General features: G+C 40.2%; 1 protein-coding gene across 2 annotated transcripts in view; it reads left to right on the top strand.

Moving 5' to 3' along the window:
* The first annotated feature begins 3,155 nt into the window (after positions 1-3,155).
* LOC135908822 (uncharacterized) overlaps positions 3,156-6,000 on the top strand; it is a 37,925-nt gene continuing 35,080 nt past the window's right edge. For both annotated transcript variants that reach the window (XR_010566448.1, XM_070538354.1), the window contains exon 1: positions 3,156-3,699. The gene's annotated coding sequence lies outside the window, so the exon portion shown is untranslated. The remainder of the gene's footprint in view (positions 3,700-6,000) is intronic.

Below are 6,000 nucleotides of genomic sequence, written 5' to 3'. Positions count from 1 at the left end.
TTTTTCACGAAAATGACAGGATGTCAGTTTTTCACGTCAATACTACCAGCCCAAAAAATAAGCACTTTGATATAAGACGGCCTTGGGTTGCCTAAATCATAGATTTGATATACTTGCATACACAGAAACATGGTTTACTAGTGAAAATGATGTTGTATCCTTCCCTGGGTACAAATTTGAAGGGGTGTTCAGAGAAAACCGTAGAGGCGGTGGCGTAGCATTGTAAATTAAGGAAAATCTTCAGTGAGAATTTTTCTCAGATTTTTCTTTTGTTCGTACGCACTACGAATCCATTGCTGTGAAATGTTGTGGAACCCAGGCTGCTTGTATTTATTGACCCCAATCTAGTGAAATTGTCGAATTTGTTCAGTTTGTACGTCATCTACTTGAATATGCTTGTATCCTAAATATGCCTGTTGTTATAGTGGGAGATTTCAATATTGATATGTTGACAAAGAGCTCCCCACGACATTTCTTTATGAAGCCATTGATGCATTTCACTGCACCGATGTTATCCAGTCACCAACGAGAATAACGTTAGAGAGGGAAACATTAATATATTTGTGTGTCACAAACCATGAGTTGTCTAGTGTTCTATCTGCTATTCTCACATTCGATTTAAGCGACCACCTACCTATTTCCTGTATTTTTCCCCAGTTAATAAGGAAACGGAAAAAACTTCCAGCTCAACAAATCGTATACCGAAGTTTCAATGAAGATAATCTGGCTACGTTTACAGCTATGATAGATAGCCTTGAATGGAGCGAGTTTACAATGAAAAAAATCCTAATATAGCGTACAATATCTTCCTTGAGTTAGTAAAAAGCAAATATGGCAGTACATTTCCATTGTTAGCAAAAAAAAACCTACAAAAAGTCTCGAAAGCCATGGGTAACAAGGGAGTTGTATAAACGAATTGTAGCGCGTGACAAGCTTTTTGACAAATTCATCCGATTAAAAAAACCCAGTCATACTTGAGGAATGTAAACAACTCAGAAATAAGTTGGATGCTGATATAAAAAAAGCACGGAACGATTACTACACGAATGAATTTGCCGCAATTTCAAACGGTCCTAAAAAATCTGGAATTGTGATGGTGACCTTATGGGAAGGGCTACTTGTCATCTTCCTAACACATTAAAACTCAATAATGTTGACTATAATGGCGTTGCCCTAGCAGACAAATTTAATGCGTATTTCTTATCCTCTGGTGAATCTGTTCAAAAACAAGTTAAAAAGCATGGAATAAACCAATACATTGCTTCTCCAGAAGTAAGTTCTACATTCTTAAAGCCGTGCAGTAAACACGAAGTGTTCACGTTCCTTCGAAACCTAGATAAGTCCATGGCGGCTGGAGCAGATGAAATTAAGGCCGAAGGAATTATTGCTGTGGCCGATCTAATCAGCTAGCCACTACAACATATTTGTAATGATGCTTCAGACCAATATGTTTTTCCAGACGGTATGAAAATTGCAAGAGTGGTCGTTTTGCACAAAGGTGGCCCCTGTGACAACATAAATACCATCTGTTCTTCCTTTGTTTTCTAAACTACTGGAATATTTGATAAAACAAGGACTATGTAAGTTTCTGAACGCCAGACAAATTCTAGTGAAAGAACAGTTCGAGTTTCGGGACAGTAAGTCGACTGAAATGGCACTACTTAGTATAAAGGAAAAAATACTGTCGAATATTGATGAGAGACGATTCACAGTCGGACTTTTCTTAGATTTCAAAAAGGCATTTGATTTTATTAAACATGATATTTTATTTTATAAGCTACCATTGTATGGCATTCGAGAAGTTGCCTTAAATCTGATTCGTAGTTATCTTTCCGGTCGCGTGCAGTATATATGTCTGAATGACCATCACTCACAAATGAAGCAAATATATATGGTGTACCACAAGGGTCTGTACTAGGTCCAATGTTCTTTATTATCTATATCAATGATATAGTAGCCATCCCTAGAACTTCTACAATAATTATTTATGCAGATGATACCAGTGTATTTTTTCTGGGATGAATCTCGATAATATACATGTCGATGCTAATGCATGGTTACAAGAATTGTCATTATGGTTAAATATAAGTAAACTCCAATTAAATGTAAATAAAACGAAGGTTATTGTACTTAAAGCACGCAACAAACATGAAGATTCTGAATTTCAACTTGCATTCCAAAAGAATGCAACTGAACGTGTTTCTTTCTACAAGTTTTTAGGTGTCCTGTTCGAAGAACACTTGAGCTGGTCCTAGCATAATAATAAAATTCATGCCAAAGTATTTAGGTCCCTCAGTGTGCTCTACAAAATTAGAAACCTTGTTTCCAAATGGCTGAAATGGCAGTTATACTACACTATAATACATTCTTATCTTCACTTTTGTATACTGATATGGGGGTCTACAACCAAAACTAATCTTATGAGGTTGATAACATTACAGAAAAAAGCGATACGATATGTCGAATATTTTTCGTATAACGACCATACAGGTTTGTACTTTTTAGAACACTCTGTTCTAAAAGTGAATCAATTATATTGCTTTCTTACGTCTATAACGAAATCAAGTTCAGTCCTTATAAATATACTGAATTGCACTCTAGTAGTAATGTGCCTTACAAATAAAGGCACGACCATTACAGAACTCCACTTGTGAGGACGAACTACGGAACCCAAATGCTTTCATACATAATTCCCAGTCTTCTCAACAGACATACACAGGCGATATAAATTATTGAGAAATGCGTGTCCCTGAACTCTTTCAAAAAGAATGTTAAAACTTACCTCCTTTCATGTCCTAAGAATCAATAGGTTCTGTATACAGAATATTTTTTTTCATCCTCCGGTTCCTTATTTGTATGAATTTTCCTTTAAGATTGTAAAAGCTTCTACCTTGTTGGGTTTTTTTACTTTGTATAAAGCTGTGTTGTGTATGAGACCGTAGTGTATTATGTTCTTTCTGTTGCCACAGGCTCTGAGTGTGTGTATTCGGGTGCATGGGTCCTGTCAGGCAGAACACATCCGCTTTTTGCCCTTGTATCCATGACCTTGTTGTCTGAAAGAAAGACTATTATTATTATTATTATTATTATTATTATTATTATTATTATTATTATTATTATTATTATTAATATTATAACCTGGCAGTCCGGCGGAGCGTGTGAACCTGTCATAATCGCTTGTTCTTCTTGTTAGCACTCGAAAACGGTTGACGTGCCTGGTCTATCTACCGCGTGGATCGCAAGCTCTGCACCATCTGACGTCATCAACCCACCAGACACCTGACTCTTGCACGTGCTGAGCTGGCATCGTTCAACGAGGGTCCAGCGCCGACCAATCAAGGCATCACACGAAGAACTGGAAACTGTAAAACCGAGCGTTCCCCCACGATCGGCTGCAGTCCGGCGGAGCGTGTGAACCTGTCATAATCGCTTGTTCTTCTTGTTAGCACTCGAAAACGGTTGACGTGCCTGGTCTATCTACCGCGTGGATCGCAAGCTCTGCACCATCTGACGTCATCAACCCACCAGACACCTGACTCTTGCACGTGCTGAGCTGGCATCGTTCAACGAGGGTCCAGCGCCGACCAATCAAGGCATCACACGAAGAACTGGAAACTGTAAAACCGAGCGTTCCCCCACGATCGGCTGCAGTCCGGCGGAGCGTGTGAACCTGTCATAATCGCTTGTTCTTCTTGTTAGGTAAGAACAGTTGCCTTTGATTCTCTGTTGTTTTCACCTTTCTCCGCCGGACTGACTCGTTGAGCTCGTGAAAGTACCTCGTTTTCTTTTATCATGGTATTTGAAGAGTGCATTGCTTGCCACAGTGCGTTACCCGACGATGGTCGTTTTATGTCGTGCGCTGAATGTAAACATGGCTACCATTTGGGCCAACCTTGTTCAGGCATAGCACCTAGTACTTTTGCGAACAAGAGCCAAGCTAAGCGAGAAACGTGGGTCTGCAAAACCTGTCGGGCTGGCAGGCAGCGAGATGCTTCAGCATCGCAGATGGATTGTAGCCAGGCAGTTAACAGCAGTTCTGTAGAGCCATCCTTGGCTTCTGAGCTCAGGGAGATAAAAGACAGTATTGCTTCTTTGTTAACTGTGCATGCAAAAGTGGATTCCCTGCTTCTGCTGAAAACTGAGTTTACTAAGCTTTCCATGACTGTTAATAACCTAGAGGAATCAGTCTCATTTGTGTCTAAACAGTATGACTCAGTATTGAAGGATGTGAAAGCGAACAAAGAACGCGGAAAGGACCAGGAAGAGGAAATTTTGCGCTTGAATGAAACGGTCAAGGCCCAAGCGATACAACTTGATCTTCTTCAGGATGTACAGAATGAGAACGAACAATACAATAGAAAGAATAACTTGGAAATTGAAGGCCTTCCACTGGAACAAAATGAAAACCTCGGGCATGTTTTATCAGAGGTAGCCATTAAGCTAGAGCTAACGAACTTTTCAAGCGCTGATATAGAAGCGGTGCACCGCTTGCCTAGTAAACGTAAAACAATCCCGACAGTCCTGATACGATTCACTTCAATAGCAGCGAGAGAAGCTTGGTTTGATTCACGAGGAAAGCTGCGGCGATTACACCAGAACGGTTCTCTACCCAAATTGTTTTTCAACGATAACCTGACAAAGGCAAATCGCAGTTTGTTTTGGCGTGCAAGAACCGTATCTAGGGAGAACGGGTACAAGTTCACCTGGGTAAAAGGTGGTAAGATTTTTGTAAAGAAGGACGAAGGTGCACCTTTGATCCGAGTAATCAGGCCAGCTGATATTGCTAGGATTGTTTAAGCAGCATGGCGTCTAGTTTCTGTGCAGTTCCTGATTTTAGAAGTTTCAAAAGTACGTTTGGCTTGAGTTCACAACATAATTTTACTTTCGTCAGCGTAAACATAAGAAGCCTACGAAAGTACTGGAATGAATTTAAAGAGATAGCGGAAGCGGCTAGCAATTACGTTGACGCTTTTGTTCTCACTGAGATAAATATACCACAAGTCGGGGCTGATATGTTTGCGCTGTCTGGTTATCGTTCACATTTCGTGACCCGGCCACGAGGGCGTGGAGGGGGTTTAGCGATTTTTGTTCGTGACATGTATGTGACGTCTGGAATAGATATTACGTTCGTTCATGCGGAATGCCTGGCCATAAAAATAAATCTTTCAAATACAGATCTAATCCTACTTTCGATATATCGTCCACCTTGTAACAGTGTGAGGCGATTCTTGGGAGAGCTCGATGAAATACTGGGCAAATGGGGTTCAGCTGTGCAGTTATGCTTAGCTGGTGATTTGAACATAAATACGCTATGCGTCACTTCAACCACTGTTTCCGATTACTTATCCATTTTGTCTTCTTATGGTTTGGAATCCACCATAAATCATCCGACTAGAGAAGAGTGCTTAAATAACCGAGTCGTAGCGTCCTGCATAGACCACATTGTGGTGCGTGCATCTGACTATTCTGTGGCTGCTTGCGTCATAAATCAGAGATTAGCTGACCACTACTTTGTGGCATGTCGCCTTTCGAAGCCTTCTCTATCTACAGAACATCAATCAGTTGGGAACACAAAAAGAAATAACATGAAAATCCAAATAACTAATACAAAAATGTTGGACCAACACATCACTAATTTTGCCTGGTCTTTGCTAATTGATGGCAGTGCACCCGATAAGGTATACGAAAAGTTCTCCACTCAACTTAAACACTTCGAGCGCCTAAGCACATATACTGTCATGAAAAAATGCAGAAATAATGTTAGCTGGCTTAATGCCGATATTATGCGTGCCATATCTTTTAGGGATTGGCTCTGGAAGCGCTGCAAACGCTCTCCTAAAGATGAGAGATTAAAAGCTGAATATAAAATTACAAGAAACAGGGTAGTCGGGCTCTTGCGAACAGCAAAGAGAATGTATTTTTTCAATAAATTCAACCAGTCGCGCAAAAGTCCCGCGAAAACGTGGTCTATAATAAATAATCTTAGGAGAGGAAGTGACG

This window comes from Dermacentor albipictus, chromosome 1, assembly GCF_038994185.2.
Source record: "Dermacentor albipictus isolate Rhodes 1998 colony chromosome 1, USDA_Dalb.pri_finalv2, whole genome shotgun sequence".
Lineage (NCBI taxonomy): Eukaryota > Metazoa > Arthropoda > Arachnida > Ixodida > Ixodidae > Dermacentor > Dermacentor albipictus.
This window is presented reverse-complemented; position numbering and strand designations above follow the sequence as displayed.